This window comes from Mixophyes fleayi, chromosome 5, assembly GCF_038048845.1.
Source record: "Mixophyes fleayi isolate aMixFle1 chromosome 5, aMixFle1.hap1, whole genome shotgun sequence".
NCBI lineage: Eukaryota > Metazoa > Chordata > Amphibia > Anura > Limnodynastidae > Mixophyes > Mixophyes fleayi.
In genome coordinates this window covers 44,351,063-44,370,641 of record NC_134406.1, presented here as the reverse complement: position 1 = coordinate 44,370,641, position 19,579 = coordinate 44,351,063, and positions in this window count along the sequence as shown.

The window sequence follows — 19,579 nt, the reverse complement described above, 5'->3', positions numbered from 1 at the left end:
CAGCTATTTCCTAGTATTTATTGCATATCCACGAACGTCAGTAAGAGTAATATGGACACCCTGAATGGCGTAGAATAAAAGAATTGGTGAAATGAACTAGGAGCTTTGTCATCAGTGACATGTGATGTTAGCGCTCACCGATTTTATTAAAGTCATTCTGCACATTAACTCCTTCACTAGACAGCTGCTGAGATACTCCTCTGTAGTAGGTATGATTTACTTTCTCAGAAACTTGTAAGGTATGTTGTAATGCTGGGGGTAGGCAAGATATTTATAGGAGGGTGTATAAATAATGAGCTCAAACATTTGAGATCCAGGTCATCTGGGTTCCATTTGATTAGGACGATAGGACATTTTTGTACCAGGTTATCTGGGCTCCAGTTTATTTAGCCTCAAGCTGATTTAGGTACTAACATTTACACTTAGTCATTTGATAACTAGTTGTTTCTTCTGGGGTCACCATTATTGGAATACATATTAGGAACTGACGTTAGATATAAGGGTTATGGATTGTGAATTAAAGTTGGACATTAGGGACTGGGGACAACAATGGAGCCAGAGACGAGACTTGGACCAGTGTCATAATTTCAGTGTGGGACCTAAATTAATATAGCCATAACGAAAAGTTCCCAAATTAACTAAAGTCAAATAAACTGCCCAATGGGTGTATCCCAGATAATATGTACAGACTGGGTGGAAGACAGGATAGTAATGACAGCAACACGGTCTTGTTTTTTCTTTTTTGTTTGTTTGGGATCTTCCTGGCCCCAGGAATTGTGAGGCAAAGAATGCCTACGTATGCCCCCAGTGGTAAGAGGGAAAGTGTTCACTTTATTTTTAACATATTTTATTAAGCATTCTCAATCCAGTACCGGGTGGAGAACTGTTTTATATATAGTTATTTAATTTTTTTTAAATGTGTAACTAGAGTTATTTGAATCCAGCTACCTCTTTCTCCCCGTTATATATTGCTTCTTTTTGCTCTTTAAATATAAATTAGAGATGTGTGGTTTGAACTCGGAGACACCTGACAGGTCCGAGATTTGGAGTCCTGAGTGAAACGGAGTCATGACCTTGTTTTCTCATGTGCAATTTCAGAACAAACTGTATGTAGAGAGGAGGTTGTCTACAGTGCTGTGCTCTGAAAATAGTGTACAGGGTGAAAGAGGGACAGAGAAAGCAAAAGAATGGTTGTGATTATTGTAAAGCCGTTCTGTAGAGATAAGTCAACTAGAATTGTTTGCTTTTAAGTTCAATCTTTCAGAGTTTAGACGGACTAGTGGCTACTGATTGTTGTTAATTCATATATAATAGTATTCGTATATAGACGGCGTTGGATATCATTCTAAACTAAGTAGTTTATTTAGTGGAGAAAAACAGTGTGCTTTTGCTGTATGACTATTGGCAGCAGCATCCAAAAAACAAATAGATTTATGTCTTTTAAAAACTTTAGGTTTTTCTAGTGAAAGTAATCTTGTGTGGGGCAGTGACATCTGAATTAAGTTTGAAAACAACTGGGTGTTTTTGCTTGTGAGCGTCTCTGCAGTAGAACCTCTCCAAAAAACTCTATATTCTAAACTTTTTTTTATTTTGCAAGTTTTGTCAATTTGTTAAAAGATAGTGTTTACATATGAGGGTTTTTCATCTGCCATGTCACCAACTGAAGCAAGCCCTTTAGATAAATTAAAAACAAAAAATTTAGTGCAAGAGATAATAATGTTTAAATGCTATGCACACGCTAAATTTGGAATGTTAGACAGCATGCATCATGGAGAGTGAAGAGGCAGTAACAATCAGATGTCATTGGATGGACAGAGGCATCAGTAGTTATTTAGACAAGTAGATGCCCAATTGTAAAACACTATGTAATTTGCTGTCGCTATATAAATAAATTATGTTAGACAAAGGTGGCCTGCAGTCATACTGCAAAACTTCAAAGACTAGGCACACAATACATTTTGGATGTTACAGGGCATCCATCATAGACCGTGAAGTTACAGTAACAGGCAGAGTTTATTGGATTGACAGTGGTATGAATGAATAAAGTTAGACCTTTATAAAAGTAAATAGACAAAGGTGGCCTGCACCCATTCTAAAAACCTCAAAGACTAGTACTATGCACTTCTAGATAGGCAGAGCATTCATCGGTAGCCAAGAGTGGAACTTTGAAATACCTTGTTTTACTTTATATGCTACTAGTAAGGTAGATCTGTGCGGTAATGCTGACCTTGTGAATCAAGCAAGGGAACTCTGATATAAATTATGTCATGTATATCTACAGCCAGTTACTATGTCCAGTTTACAATTAAAATTTCAATCTCGAGTCTTCATTAAGAATGCCCGCTGCAGACTTTGGCCAAAATTGGTGAAAATTGGGACAGTTGTGAAGGGATCATTAGAAAATAGACTGGAAGTGACTGGAAAAGAATGTTAATGCTATACATAGAAAGATAGAATGCTCTGCCCGCTTCTCCATGAGCAAAGCACTCATCTTGAGCCAAGATCGGAGCTTTCAAAGACCTTATTTTACTTAAGTGGTTGTTTAATAATTCTGCTACGAGTAAGTTAGATTTGGCTAAATACAGGAATATGTACTGTAATGCTGCCCTTCTGAATTAAACAAGGGGACTCAAATATATTTATGGAGGGGCTGAAGAATCAATCCCTCGGGGGGAGTTTCGTCCAACCCCAGGGATAAAGCGGACTGCCCGATACTTGCAGCGAAGTTGGTTCCTGGACCCATGTATATAAATATAGAATGTATATAAATAATATATTTATATTTTCTATTAGTGAAGTCTAAGGAATATGTAAAACAGACAGTTCAGATAGGCCAATAGTTGCCCTTCCCACACAAGTAAGTATGTATAATACTCACATTGATGCAGATTTGTTTAGCCAAAACATTTGTCTAGACAATGAAATGAAAGTCCACATCCTAAGAAATTAAGAGGACAGAATTTGGTCCTGTCAAAGAATACATGTAGAGATGGAGTTAGAGAACCGTATAGACTGATTATGACAGAGAGGCCATAAGCCAAACGCACTTAAACTCATGTGTTTGTACAAGTGTCATTCACTTACCCATTTGGCATTAAGTCTCCTGAATTCCCAGCCAATATGATCCACAATGAGGGTCTTGGGCGTCTCTATATATTTTGCCCCCAGTGCATGCTGGGTCTCTTTGTTTGCTGCATCAAATACCTTCCTCTCGCCCTGCCAATGTACCTGTTTTATTGCATTACTGTCTGTATCAACCAATTTTGCATTTTCCCTATCCCAGAGAAGGCACAGTAGGCTGGTGAGCATTGCAGTCAGCGACTAATCATATGGTGCTACCGCTGATTGCCTGCAGGTCACTGCCCTTTTCGAAGTAACCTGACTTGGTCCTTTTGTGTAGAGGATCTCTTGACCTGCTTTGTGTGTGGGTGTAGTCATTCTAACGCCAGATTTAGCACCGGCCAATCATAAAGGATTGAATCCAGGGACTAATGGCGTAATGGCAATTTGACCTTCCACTGATTTATTTTGCTATTAGTTGTTAGCTGACTCGCGTTGCTCTCTCCACCACCATTTTTGTTTAAATAAAAACTGAACTTTTGCCAAATTTACATTAGTGTCCTTGTGGTTATTTATTCAATTACAGTAATAGTAAGTCTGAACATGTGAAGGCAGTTTGGGTGCAATGAAAGGGAGATATCAACACTATGTGGGTTTTTTTGGAATTGAATGCGAGAGAGGAAGTGCAACGATGGCAAAATTACAAAATCCTTCATTAAGACAGTTCACTGCAGACTTTGGCCAGAATTGGTGACAGTTGTGAAGGGATCATTAGAAAATAGACTGAAAATGACTGGAGAAGAATGTCAATGCTATAAATAGTAATATATGAGCAAAACAGCTCGAACTAACATTATTTTACTTATTTTTAACAATTTTTAATTAAATTCAGATCCAAAAGTGAAACATTTCACAAATTTTTGGGAAAACAAGTTACAAAACCAAAATGCAAACACGTTTCAGAACCAAAATCTCATTCAATGCCAAAATACGGGGGTCAGCGCACATCTCTGCCACTAATACATTATATATATATATATATATATATATATATATATATATATATATATATATATATATATATATATATATATAATGTATTTATATTTATATTTTAAAGAGGCCTAATTGCCACACCTCACCTGCATAGGGTCAGGTGCAGACCAGGTAACATAGGTGTAGCATTACATTTGGGCTCTGTTACTTGCAGGTGTGAGACGTGACAAAGTAAATGTAAAGGTGTGATTCTTACTTACATGCTTTGAAGTGTTTTGTTTTTTTTTAAACTCTTTATTTTTGACAGCATTGCAGAAATAACAACCATGAACAAAAGATGAAGAGGGGAGAGCAAAAAGCAGTACAGTACAGTGCGATGAACCAATATACATTGAGCTTAAGCCCTAGCGAGAAGTAAATCCCACTCTTCCCCTCAACCAATGCTCTGCAATCCTTTTTTTATTTTTTATATATTTATTATAAAATTCAACATATCTGTTTGATTTTTTACTTAGGGAAAGAAAGGGGGAGTGAAAAGAGGAGGGAGGAGAAAAGAAATAACGAGGAGGGGGAGAAGAGTTTCAGTGAATTCCCCAGAGGGGGAGCGTCCAGCGCAACCACTCCTCGGGGGATAACCAAATACAAAGATAAAATGGATAGATGAATAAGGGAAGGATTGGCATCCCCCCTCAAATTGGATTATGAGTTTACCATCGTCAGGAGGCTTTGAAGTGTTTTATTTCCACAGCTAACAGCAGAGCTGATAGGGGTGTCTGTACGGAATAGGAATTATAGAGCACCTGAGGAAAATTCCTTTAAAGGCAAAGTCGGAGTGTCGCCTGTCAGTCACCCAAGGCTGTGGGAGGAGTCGCAACTATAAAAGATTGTGTATTGTGCATATATTCATTGCTACCGATGCCAAATAGTGGCCGGCTGGTAGAGAGGGAAACTGATGTATAGCCAGATGTAGATTGCCTGGTGTTGTCCCGATAAAGTTGTTTGCTGATATTGTGACGTAACCATAAACTTGTCCGTGTTGCTGATGTCTGCAGTGTGCCCGTGTGACAAGAATGGTGATCTTGCTAATATATATATATATATATATATATATATATATATAAAATATACATACGCACTGTACACAGCAGCACTTTATCCCCACTATATGTGTTTTCAAAGCTCCTCCCTTTTCCCCACATTTATAGAAAGAAAGGGGGTGCCCCATAGTGAAAATAATTCCATTAAATAAAACAATACATGTGTACCACTTTAAAAGTAGAATACTGCTTTCCAACATGGACAATGTGTAGGCAGTCATACTATCGCCATAGTGAGATTCAGGCACAGAGAAAAAGAGACTTGTATGCTGCTCCACTGCACTCTTATAATGAACTGGCTTGTGTCAAGCCACTTACCAATGTCAGAAGTGTGGCTTTGAACTGGGGCAAAATGGGCAATTAGTGAGGGCTCCTACTTCTGGACAATAGTCTTGTAGCTGGTGTAGTCCATTGGTTAATGAAGACACTCATTCTGATTGTCCAATCAGCATTCAGAAGGTGTGCACGTAACTGACAATTTAGAACTTCTGAATCATGCACTCGGATTGAATGTATAAAAATCTGGTTTGAAAGTGGAAAGTTGAAACTACTTGTGATGTGTGGTAGTTTGCAATGTCCCAAACCGCATACCACTTAGAGCAAACCATGGGATTTTGGCCAAACCACCACAAATTCGTGATTTTATTTTAGACATGGTTTTGACAGGCAAAACAGCATGTAGTTTGTGCTATCTAGTCTTTCAGAAAAGAAAAATAATAAGGTATTTATACATTGACTTATTAATTATGGGAAAATAGTTATTTATTAAGCAGCCAATTTAAATTTAATATAGCCAATAAAAATAAATTATTATATAATGGTGGAATTATTATTTTACAACTGAGCAATATTATGTCATTATTATCATTATTATCTATACTAATATATTATTATTTTATTCATAAAAAAAATCCTATCCCCCCCCCTTATAAATCAAATAGCATTACCCTGTAATCAAATAACATATTTGTATTGTCCCTTTATAAAATAATAAATCAATATTGCCCGTTATAAAATAATATTGCCCAGTCATAATATAATAATTTTGGCTCCTAGTCCTATTTTTCTCTGCATTACATTGTGCATCAGGGATTTATATGGGACCAGCTGTCCCTTTTTATTTCAATTCAGCCTCCCTATTCTATCCCTACAAGTTCTTGCTCATTTATACGTGCAAGAAAGGGTGTGACTGCACGGATTAGTGGGCCTAATGGTACCTACTATACTTACTGGCCCACTTCCAAGTACCTTGTTACAATAAATTATCAGAAGCTCTTGGCACTTTGGAACACTCTGTCCTGCACAAGATCCTCCATCATCCTGCACCCTCACTAACACCAAAGGGTATTGCACTTGCCCTACCTAGAGGTTGGGTACGTTATACCGGTGCTCTTTTTTTAATCTATCAGAATTACTGCAATCAGAATGATTTGGTCGCTTTACCGGGTGTCGGCATTCCAAGCAGCGGTATAACGACTACCATCGCTGCCTAGGAGTGGGCAGAAAGGCAAATCTCACCCACCTGATAACCATAGCTTGATCCTGTACACAAATAATTGAAGGGCGACTAAACGGAAATACACATTGATCTGATATAAAAATATGTTTTTAAAAATTTTCAAATGTTGTTTTGTGAAATGTTTTCATATGATGACATTAGTTCTAATTTTTGACATTTTAGTCTAGGAAAGATACACCACATAGGCCTGAGTCATTAAGGAGAGCAAAGTATCGAAAAGGAATAACTTTGCACCTTGGCAAAACCATGTTGCATTGGAGGGGGAGGTAAATTTAAAATGTGGGTATAGATTTTTAGTTGGGATAGGGCATGGCCTTGATCAATTTTAAATTAAGTGTAAAAATAAAGTTATCAAGTACTTGTGTGCTACACGAAAAAACAGCCAGTATTTAACTTACGAGCAAAATATTAAACTAATTTGCATTCATTGCATTGTAACATTACTCCCTTTATTTTCTTTGCTCTCCTTAATGTCCACCAATTGGCTTATTTCTAGGAAGCCTGGTGTGTGTTTAGGGACAATGCTTCCCTGTGATCAAAGTTTTATCCCAAATATCTTATTCTGATAGGCTCCTTTTGAAATGTAATAATTGGACGAAGGTGGTAATCAATAATTTCTGTACAATACAATTGTTTGCGATACGATTAATACGCAACCTAATCATAATCTTAGCAACATGTAAATAAGTTTAATCTATTTATTTTAGTTAATATAAAATATTATGTGGTGAAGAAGTTAATTAATGTTTCCAACATATTAATTACATTGAGTTTGGTCTCATTCTGATTCGCATGAAAATGTTTCTGGTACTATTTTGAAGCGTTCGTATATAGTGAATGCTAATTATAACTAATATTACTTTTCATACACCAAATAGCAATTCCAGAGAAGTCTTAAAAGAACCAGTTTATACAGGTATAGAGGCGGGAGCCTGAGGAAGGACACCTGACCACATATGGAAAGATGACCCCCACCTCAAGGAACAATGATCAGAGGAATCAACCAATGAGGTGTCCAGTTCTTGGGAGGTCATGACCCTTCGACCTATGAATGTGGACCTAATTACTGTAACTTTGTGATGCCATTGCTTTTTATTACTGTACAGTGTATAAATTGTTCACCTCTGGCTTTGGAAACCAGAGCTTTCTGATAGAAGCTTGTTGTTGGTGCCACCGTGCAGGCGTATGCATGCGATACTTTGCCTTGTAATCTATTTTGTGAATAAAACTCAGCGATCGCCTCAGAGAATCTTTATTACATATGGACGTATCACTCCTGTGACCTTGTAAATGGTCAGTAAATGGAGCTATTTTATTTAAAGCCATTTTACTTTCCAGATTCAGCGCTCCTTTAACTGATTAACAATTACTTTTACAGAAAATCTTTCAAAATTCTGTAAGTTTTGAAGCCAAAAGTTTTATTTTAATTTATTCTTTCTTCTGTTTTATGGCCATTTCATTAGTCACGTGACTCCAGCATTCAATTTGCATAAATCAGCCTCTGTCAACAGTCTACACAAATAATTATCCAGCCTCATCTCTACCCGCACACTTACTAATTCAGTTCATACCACAATAAATCCATAACATATTCCTAGTCTCCTAAAGTATCTGAATTCATTGCAAGCAAGAAGTGTAATGTATTCAGGGAGGATGGCGTCGTTGTTGGAAGTACATTATCATCCATTACTGCAGATAAAATATCCCATAGTTCAAAGTGTTAAGCGCTGTCATAAACACGGGTAGAAGGGAAAACTTGAAGTAATATACAGACTGCAGAGGTGCACTGTACACAAAATGGTATAACTTATCAACATGTTTCCACCTTAAGTCATAATCAAAGAGTAATTTTTCCAAGAGCCGAAGTAAACTGCAATAAAATATCACCAATGGCTTCTATTCATTAAAGAGGTGTGAACGGTCAAACCAAATGTATGCTAAAACATTTTCTAAGTACAATTTGGCAATGTGAGTGTTGTGACAGTGTACTGGACTGACAGAAAATACTGCCTTAATTATTCAGCATTATAGTTGAAATCCTTTTAAGAAGCATTTTGTAACATTATGAATGGCAGGTTTTACAGAAGAAGTAGTACAAATCCTGGCTTTATACATATAAAGCTGATAGTAGAGGACACCATCTGAATTCTGTTCACCTACCAGAGATGGCCAGTGGGTGATGAGAATGTATCCAGGAAACAGGCGATCATTTCTAGGGTAGTGATTTAGTAAGAGTTAGTTGGACTCATGCTAAGACAGAAGTGAGGAATTTAATAGGGTGAAATATTGGGGTGAACAATAACAAAGATCTGAAAATGGCAATGAAATAGTTTACATGGGTAACGGTCTACTAAACACCAACATTTTCAGATGTGAGGCATATAGGTACAATAATGTGCATATTCTGCAGACCATGAAAGTAAGCCTGTCACTCACACTCTGCTAGCTCAAAATGATATAAAATAACAACACTACTCCTTCCTAACATAGTAACCTGCTGTAAAGCATTGAAAGAGAGCATACTAGACACATTGGGACTGATTCATTAAGGAAAGTCTAGCAAAACAAAATAGTAACTTTGAACTTTGGCAAAACCATGTTGTATTGGAAGGGTGATAAATTTAAAATGTGAGGACAGATATATAGTTGGGGTAGGGCATGTACTAGATCAACTTTTAATGTTAGTGTAAAAATAAAGCCATCAAGTATTTGAGTCCTACATGGAAAAACAGTCAGTATTTTCCTTATATGCAAAATAATAAACTAATTTGCACCGATTGTAACATGGTTCTGCCAAGGTACAAAGTTACTCATTTATTTGCTTTCCTTTTGTTAATGAATCAGGTCCAATTTGGTTTTTTTTAAAAATAAAATAAAAATGCACATCTGTATTCAACAGGGAGCGGATGTAAAGATAGGTCTGCTGATGAATACGGGACAATACACTACAGGATATGTACAATATATATGTGGAGTATAAAGCAATTAAAGAACTCACAGAAAAAACAAAAAATACTATTCAATGATTGTCATCTGTTAATAGTTTATTCATTAATGACAAAACATTAAAAATAAGTATTTTTTCTCTATAAAATACACTAATTCGGATGTTATTAATGTCTACTGTACTTAAAATGCATTTTTACAGTTGCTGCTCATTGCAAACAGATGTTCTAGCTTATAAACGCAACAGTCATCACTGGAAATTGTCACTTTAACCGGACCTGTAGCTGGTGCAAGGGATTGAACAATACATACCTTACAGATGTCCAAAGCTTGAATCAGATGCTGCTCCGTGTCGAGCACACAAGTCTTGTCACGTTGTTACTGTACATTGACTGCATGCTTACGCCCAGTCCCCTCCCCGTTCCGGACATGAAATCATAAGGTGTAGCAAGGGTCCTTTGTGCTCATTGCCGTGTTCACTGGCATATGGTCTGGTTCTGAATATGCACAGTGCGATTTTACGCAAAATATGGCACGCATCTGCATTTACATTTCTTCTGGAAAGCTTGGCAATTGTAGAGCCTAACTTTGATAGCAATCACTTATTACATCAATTATATGTGCTGTTTAATTTATTAATAATGTCAAATATGATTTTAATTAGAGTTGTATTACAGACATTTATGTAACAATGCTATTTCAAGTTTGGATAGATACAGCATGTACTTATTCAGGCTGAGATTCACTTCATCACTATAGCTTTGGCTACAGAAATTGTGCAGACGACGTCACATAGTGACTCAGTCTTTTACGCTGACTGAGCCTTTCTTCCCTTTTGCTTTGATTGAATGCACAGAGTAATTGCAACATCAAACACCCATGATTAGCACTGGTGCAATCAAGTACTCCAAGAAATGTGTTTTAACCTGAGTACTGTGGAGGTCACATTGCTGAAGCTGCACTCCAGTTAAACACTGCTCTTAATTTTTCCAACCTCACTCTCTCCTACCACTTCTTCTAAAAAGCTCTGGGACAGCTTGCCCTCATATGTCTATAATTATGCCCCTGGCTGTGATGGCTAAAGAAATACATTTTGTGCCGTGAGATACACAGTGGGGTTGAGTGGCGTCGAAGCCTGTTAGGCACAATAACATCAAATGGCTATTAAAAACTAAACTTGATTACACAAAGCTTCAACCATGGAAAGACTTGGGTCAGAGAGTTACATGATAGTTACAGCAGATGGAGATTATGCCACAGCACCTAAAGAGTTAATAGCAAGGGCATAACTACTACAGGTGCAGGGGGAGCAGCTGCTATGGAACTCATATATGACGCATCTGTAGAGGGCAGGCTACCCTGACTTGTGCACACTTTTATTGCCCTGAACTTACATGAATGCTCCTGAGCCATTCCAGATTCAAGAGCATGCTACGTTCAACCCAAAATTTGTGTGTAAGTTTTGGTGCATGTGCAGTAATGAAAATTCATTTTTACCTGGTGCAAATGTCGAACTCTAAATCAGGTCTCTAGAGTATAAGTTTCAAAAAAGGATTCAGGAATTTAAAGGACTACTGTTACACAATTAAAAAAAACTGATACATCAACATAATAGATCTTCTATATGGTCACTTTTTAACATCTCAAAAAGAAGTAAGATATTAATCAGAGTTTGTCGAAAACCTCTGAACTCATAGCATAAATAATTCTCAATGCTTTAGAATTCTCACTGGCTAGTTAAAATTCTAAAGCCAGTAATGCTGTGAGAATAGGTTTTTCTTTTTACTATAATCTGATTGTTATTTTTTCTTTTGAAATATTAACCAATGACCACATTTAAGTAACATTATTTTGCTGTAATAACAAGGCTATTAGTTTTTCAATTTTGCGACTATGTTGTTATGAACTTTATGGAACTTGGATGAACTCAAACAATAAATGTATACATATGCTTATTCTTTAAGAGTTAATGGCCTGCAGAAGGAATAGTCTGCTCAAGCTGCAGTCTAGCAAAGAGGGAGATAAGGCACATACCTGTTATACCAAATTACAGGAAAAAACAGATGTACTGTGGACCCCTGCAAGGTCAAACACTCTATAGGGGGGAGTCCCAGGGTAGTGGTAGTCATATTCCCGGCAGTGGAAATGCTGACACTTATTCTGTTGACACGAAAATGTTGACAGGGTAAATGTCGACACATCCATGCTGTCCACATAGTTAAAATGTAGACATTGTAATTTTTAAAAGTAGTAATGTCGACAGTCACAATGTCAATATTATATAAGCAATGCTATATAGCCTCAGGACCCGCCAGCACAAAACACAAAAAATCCACACATTGATAAAGGTTAAAAATACCCCTCTCCCTCCACCTCCTAAGATATTTAAAAACGTGTGCTGGCAGCTGGCGGACCCTGCGGAAATACAGCTGCTGGACCTACACAAGCCAGCGACATATAAAGGGTTAAAAAAATATTGTGCCCCCCCTTCCCAGTCAGATTAACCCAAGTGCTGCCAACCTAGTGCTGATACTACCAAAATTGGGGGGACAAAGAGTGTGGGGTCCCCCGATTTTACTACAGCCAGTGCTAGGCTTAGCCAGCTGGGGCTGGTGGCACTATAGCAAGGGAACACTCGGTGTGGGGTCCCCCTGCCATAATGACAATCAGCCCCAGGATGGTCAGCACAGGGCTGGATTCCCAAGGGAGTTGGGGTCCGCAAACAAAAAAGTGGGCCCCCTCGCTAGGGGTATTCAACCCTGTGCTGAAAGCAGTAGGGCTCTTCCCAAACCCCTGGGTGGTTGGTGTGGGGTAAAACATTTTTTATTAATAAAGACACTATTTTACAACAAACATCAGAATACCCATGGCAGCCAGGGCCCACTGTGTCCTGTAGTGCACCAACCCAAAATTTAAATAAACCACAATCTTCATTTTACCAATCATTTTATTAAAAATACAAAACCTCAGTAATACTTACCAACATTGTGTTCTGTCAGGCTGTACCTTGGAAAAATGCCTGACTCTTCCTGTCGGACGCGCCCTGTTGCCTAGCAACAGGATACTGCTTCTCTCTGACCTGGCACTAATCAGGCGCATGCTCGCATCCTGCTCTGCAACGGGACGCTCTCAGTATAGGAGGTTCTCCAATACAGTCACCACTGCTTCGGTGGTGACTGTATTGGAGAACCGCCGGGTATGTTAGACTCTGCGCCTCCTAGATTAGTTGTGCTAATACCGGAAAGTAGCCCCATCCAATCATCTGCTTTGTGACATGTTGTTCATCTGTAAATGATCCAGTCTTATAAACTTTACCAATCCAAATGTGTTGCTCAGATTCTTGTTAGAATGCTACACTCATGCGTGAATGCCTGAATCTAGAAGCCCACATTTGCATTTTTGACTTATGATTTTTGACTTCATACGGTTGGTAAAATTCTAAAATTCTAGCTAAAACATTGTTCTAAGCAATTAGCTAGCTCCTGAATTGAAAAGGTAAATCAAGTTTTCTTACATGGGGCAAATCAGATCCTTTCTGTAAGCAATATTTAGAATGCCTAGGGAATTTAGTTCCATGCAGAACAGCCTGGGATTGGTTTGTTATTATGGCAGGGAGACCCCTTGCTGCGTGTCCTCATGGTATAGTGCCACCAACCTCAGCAGGTGTAAGCACACCTTTTTTGACATTTTCCTACATACATTTTGGGCGCAAATATGACCAACTCTATAGGAGCCTTGTTGATGTGAAGTGTCGCCTCTTGAGGAACTTACAAAACAAAGGCACTATTAAACTGTAATACTGTCCAACTGGAACTGTGATCACAGATGCATTGGCCAAGTCAATTTTGGCCACAACATAGTTATTCTACAGCCCACCTACTTTGATTAGCAGTTAAAGTTGTTAAGGAAAGTATAATACAGAATACATTAGCCGGCAGCACATTTAGAAGCTCATATAGAAATTCGTAAGACAGACCTACAGTGTCCAGCTCTAAAGGCGCTCCTGTAGCAGAATTGGTATCGATGCCTGAGAAATTTGTGGGCTTCCATTATTATTATTATTATTATTATTAATATAAATTTATTTATTACAGATTCTGTAGTGCCGGATACAGAAGCAGGTAACAAATAGATGAGGTAATAGACATAAGTAACACAGATGAGTGTGAGTAATGCTATGGGAACTCACACAGAGTGCAGCAAAATACATGACAGGATGTACGAGGGACAGGAGACAGACGTGAGACAATAGGTAGAGAGGACCCTACCCGCGAGCGCTTACATTCTAAAGGAAGGGGTGGTGAGAGACAGTGGGACCAACTGGGAGAAAAATTTAGATGGTAGACGAGGAAGAGGAGGTGATGGATATAATGGTTAGGCGATGGTAGGATAGGCGAGCTTGAAAAGGTGAGTTTTGAGTGAGCGTTTGAAGGACTGAAGTTTGGGGGAGATACGAGTAAGACAGAGTAGGGAGCTCCTAAGATTAAGGGCAACACGGCACAAGTCTTGGAGGAGGAGGTAATGAGAGGTGAATTGAGGCGGAGGTCAGAGGCGGGGTAGGTATGTACCTTGAGACAAGGTCAAAGATGTAGGGGGGAGAAGTGTTGCTAAGGGCTTTGTAAGTGAGGGTAAGGAGCTTGAACTGAATTCTGAAATGGATAGTAGCCAATAAAGGGATTTATGCAGAGGAGAAGCAAAAGATGACCCTAGCCGCAGCATTCTGTATGGATTGAAGGTCAGAAGTGCGAGAGCGAGGAAGACCAGTGAGAAGGATGTTGCAATAGTCAAGATGAGAAATGATGAGTGAATGAATCAGAATTTTGGTTGCTTCCTGAGAGAGGAAGGGACAGAATTTTCATAATGTTACGGAGGCAGAAGTGGCATGATTTGATGAGGGACTGGATATGAGGGGTAAAGCTGAGGGCTGAGTCAAAGGTGACTCCAAGGCTTGGGTGACAGGAGAAAGAGAGATGTTGTCAACCAAGAGGGAGATATTGGGAGGGATAGCAACATTAGCAGGAGGAAAGATGATGAGCTCAGATTTGGAGATGTTGAGTTTCAGGAAGTGCTGTGACATCCAGGTAGTTACAGCAGAGAAACAGCTAGATACCTGGATTAGGACAGCGGGAGAGAGGTTAGGGGAAGAAAGATAGATTTGTGTGTCATCAGTATAGAGGTGGTATTGGAGGCCAAATGATTGAATGAGAGAGGTGGTGTAGAGAGAGATGAGGAGAGGGCTAAGGACATGGCCTTGTGGGACTCCAATAGAAAGGGGAAGAGGGGAGGAGGAAGAGCCAGAAGCAGACACACATAAAAAGCAGCCAAAGAGGTAGGAGGCAAACCACCAGAGAGCTGTTTCGCGAAGACCTAGGGAGTGAAGGGTGGTGTGAAGAAGAGAATGGTTGACTGTGTCAAAAGCAGCAGACTGGTTGAGGAGTACGAGAAGGGAGAAGTGACTATTGGACTTAGCTGAGAGTAAGTCATTCATTACTGTAGTGAGGGCAGATTCAGTTGAGTGAAGGGAATGGAAGCCAGACTGGAGAGGGTCAAAAAGAGAGTGGGAAGAGAGAAAGTGGGTCAGACAGTTGAAGACAAGTTGTTTGAGAATTTTAGAAGCAAAGGGAAACAGAGGTATGGGGCAATAGTTGGAGAGAGAGGATGGGTCAAGGGAAGGTTCTTGATAATAGGAGAGATGAGAGCATGCTTGAAGGCCGAAGGGAAGATACCAGTGGAGAGAGAGGTTAAAGAGGTGAGCAAGGTGACAACAGGCATTGGAAGAGGGAGTGGAGGAACTTGGAGGGGACAGGATCGAGAGGACAGGTTGTAGAAGAAGAGGAGAAGAGAAGAGAGAGGATCTCAGGCAAAGTAACAGAAGGGTAGGAGCCAAGGGTGGCATTGTGAGTGATAGAGAGGACAGGTGGGGGGAGGCAAGTTTGACGAGAACAGATATCATTGTGTATAGAGTCAATTTTGTCTTTGAAGTAGGTGGCAAAGTCAAGAGCGGCGATGGATGAGGGGGGAGAAGGTGGGGGAGGATATAGTAGAGAATTAATGATAGCAAAGAGGCGTCAGGGTTTATTGGACAGGTAGGAGATGAGGGATGTGAAATAGGTTCCATCTGTATGAATGCTGAAGTTAAAGCTTCTACCAATTGGTTTCATTAACTTTTCCCTTTTTAAATATAAAATGCACTAAAATGCACAATAATTTAATAATATTTATTACAATCAAAAGGTCCTGTTTCCAGCATGATGAACAGGAAATTAGGTGCACATTTTCCATTAACAACAAAACTTATTCCATTTTCTGAGCAGATTTATAAACGTAACCTTACTGCCAAACACATCTTTGCAATTTTGTTCATCGAAGCCTGGACATAATCCAGACAGTAACGGCTGGTCTAGAAAGCCTTTGAAGAACATCCAAAATTGCTATAATAAATTAAGATTGAGTTACGTTTCACTATAGTTCACATATTATTGACTCATTCCCTTTTGAATATCTATTTAGTAACATATAGTATGTTTTTAATGTTTTAATCACTTTTTTACTTAGACACTGTGTAGAGGTTTTTTTTAAAACCTCAGTTTAATTACATAAGTGTGAACAAATAATTCTCAAAAGAAAAAAAAGAAAATAGGCACAAACAAAACTTGTATCCAGCGTAGTTCCACTAAAAAAATGATAATGTTTAATTTGAAAAAAAAAAATAATGAGGCTAGATTTAATTAAAATTATTATATTTGGTACTGCAGTTTACTGGAACTTGAATACTGGTACTTGAATTTGACTTCTGTCTGAAATCACCTATTGAAGTTTTAGAAAAACACTGTTGCTGGCGTTTGACTTGGTTGTGAGTAATTGAACTACTTTAGCAATATCTGTAACCATGGAAGCAATCATTGCAGTACACAGTTTGTTTCTACAATCTCATGTGTTGCTAAATAAGATCACAACCTATAAAATTGCACCAATAGAGTGTTTTTATTTCTGCATTTTCAACAGGCAATATCTCTTTAATTTCATAGCTAAACTATTATTAAACAAACAATAATTTAGAGGAATGTTAAAATTAGAGAAGGGAAAATATTTCCACATCTCCAGGAGTTCCTGTTGTTGACCAATCTCTGATCTCAAAGACATCTGGAAGAAAATTTGTGATGCCATCCTTAGGGCCTCAGCTTATCTCAAGATATTTGGTGACAGACATTGTTGAACATACTCTGTTCTATATCTTGGAGATAAGGTATAAATTTCCACTAACATATCAAGATTAAAGTGCCCTCTCTCAAAGTAGCCTCTAAGTTCATTTCTTTTTGCTTTAAGCTGCCTACCTGGTAATCAGTTTTTCGTTCAAGAAAACTTCCCCAAAGCTACTTTTGATGGATCAAGATAAGATTGAAGTAAAGCACGTCTTTGATTCTTTGATGATTAATGGAAAATTATTTTATTTGGATGATTGAAAAGGCTATTGTCCTGAAGAAAGACGCTGGTTCAGAGTTTATCATGACCAAATAGCCAAGAATTTACATCTATGTTTTCCACTTAAACTGGGTAGGATGTCATCCAAAAGATGGGGACTACTGTCATCAATGAGAAGAGGGCTACTACATCATAACAAGGTCAGAGGCCTTACGTACAGGACCATCGTAATCCTAGCTGTTACATACACACATGCATGGACCTTCTTATCCCTCTTCTCTCCTTGGGCATACAAGCGCACATCTGGGTCACATCTGCTAATGTATGCAGGAGACACACGCTGTAAGACTGGAGCAAGAGATATTGAGGCTGATGCAGAGTGAGCACTACATCAGTTTGTGTAGTGTATCTTGTGTGAAATTACTCTGTGCATGTCCAGAAAAGGGAGCACATGTATATGCCCCCAGGGACAAACGCAGGGGGTTTCCACACCACGCCACCAGTGGGCGTGACCAGCATGCATGGGGCGTGGCTATAATGTTAGACAGTGCTTGGCTTCTCTCCAACTCTTTCTATCCGCATAATATACATGGGCAATGCTGCATGCACTACTGTTAGGTGCACGCAACTCTCCTTTATCAAGCAGAGCCATGTGAAGAGGGGGCAGGGTCCAGACACCTCAATTATACAGTGCCCCAGGCTTGGAGGGGGATTTACAGGCACTAGGAAACCCCCCCTCGGTTTTCCTATGGCCCCCATGTAGATTTGTGTGTTTTTCTTTGCTCCTTGATAGGTGAGACGGGGGCATTCTACCATAGGCTGACTACAGTAAGGCTATATTTGCGCAATTGCGAACAAATGCAGACATATTATTTGCGGGTGGTCAGGGGCAGGTGCAAATAGGAGATGATGATGATGATGATGACGGTTCCCAGGAGTAGTAACCCCCCTTGTGATTGGATGTTTGTGAATGATTTGCCTACGTTGATTGGTGATTTTTTTTTGTCACTCGGTCATATATTAATCATCACCATAAACATTTATTTATGTAGCACCAGCAAATTCTGTAGCGCTTTACAGTAGGGAACAAACACAGTAATAAAACAATACTGTGTAATACAGACAGACAGAGAGGTAAGAATTCCCTGCTCACAGGCTTACAATCTAATGGCTATATTATGTTTTTGTGTGTTTGTTTAAAGAATTAGTTTTTTTGTACAAGAGATGGAAAGTTGTTTCATCTGTATTAAAGAGCAGCTTCATTAATGTTTACTAATGAATGTGTTTGTTGCAAATAAAATAAATGGTTAAAGACATCGGCAGAAGTGGGATGTAAGTAGATGTGATGTATGTGTGGTGTAAGCCATTTGCTACTTTTACCGACCGGCACGCATCTTAACATAGTTGCTGCTTTGCATATGGTACAATTTCCCTATTTAATGAACGCAAATTGGTCCTGTGATTCGGGGCACAATTGTGACCAACTATGCATTATCCCCATTATGTGCTTCTGAGTCTAGCCACCTACTGTATATTGACTACCAGTTACTGATGTAGCTAGTTCCTAACTTTATCTGTACCTGCTTTCTTGCCAAATTGATTTTTTATTATCAACCCAGACTTTTCTTTGGCCATTCCTCTATGTTTGACACACTGAACTGTGGTTAGTCCTATGACATTACACCTTTGCTGACTGTCCTGACCCCTGGACCCAGTGCAATAATTAGTTCAGAAGGTCATTATAAGGTAAGAATGGTAGTGATTAAGGAGCCAAGATTTCAGATTTGTTTAGATGACATCACTATTGATGTCAATATTTCTGAGAATACAATAAATTCACTAATGACATTACTGTGACACTCTGTGATCATGTTTACCTGATAAAATAGCTGCCTATACTATATGTAGGTGATGTGGCCTGTGGGTGGATGAGATGGAAAGGGTTCACTTATGAATGGAGTGATTTTAATTTAGGTAAGGAATCACAACTAAAGAGACAAGATAATGGGACTGAGTGGTACAGCTTTAGAGGTACAGAGGTACAGGTACTATGCAGAATTATATTATATGAAATATAGAACTTGATTATGAGCAAATAAGCAGATGAGGGGCAGGTTTAATGAGAAAGAAAGATGATCTATTTTAGCAGAAGAGTTAATGTAGCATAAAGAAGACTGATATGACAAGCATGATGCCACTTAGTACATACAGGATAAGAGGAGGACCACAGGAGATTTTAGTTGTGGCTAATGTAATAAAAGGTCATATTCACAAGAGAGACTAGTGACTTGATAGTGATAATAGATGTTAAATACACATTTTACATATAGAATGCAATGAGATACAAACACACAACATCTGTTTATCACTTTATAAATATAATATGAATCTTCATTCCTGTAGTAGTCCAAATGGAAATGACGAAAAAGAAATGCAAATAGACGAATTCAACTAGACATAATATAGACGCAATGTTAATAAATGAACTACTATTGACTGGAGAGGTAGTATGCAAACAAACAATCTGATTGGTTAGACA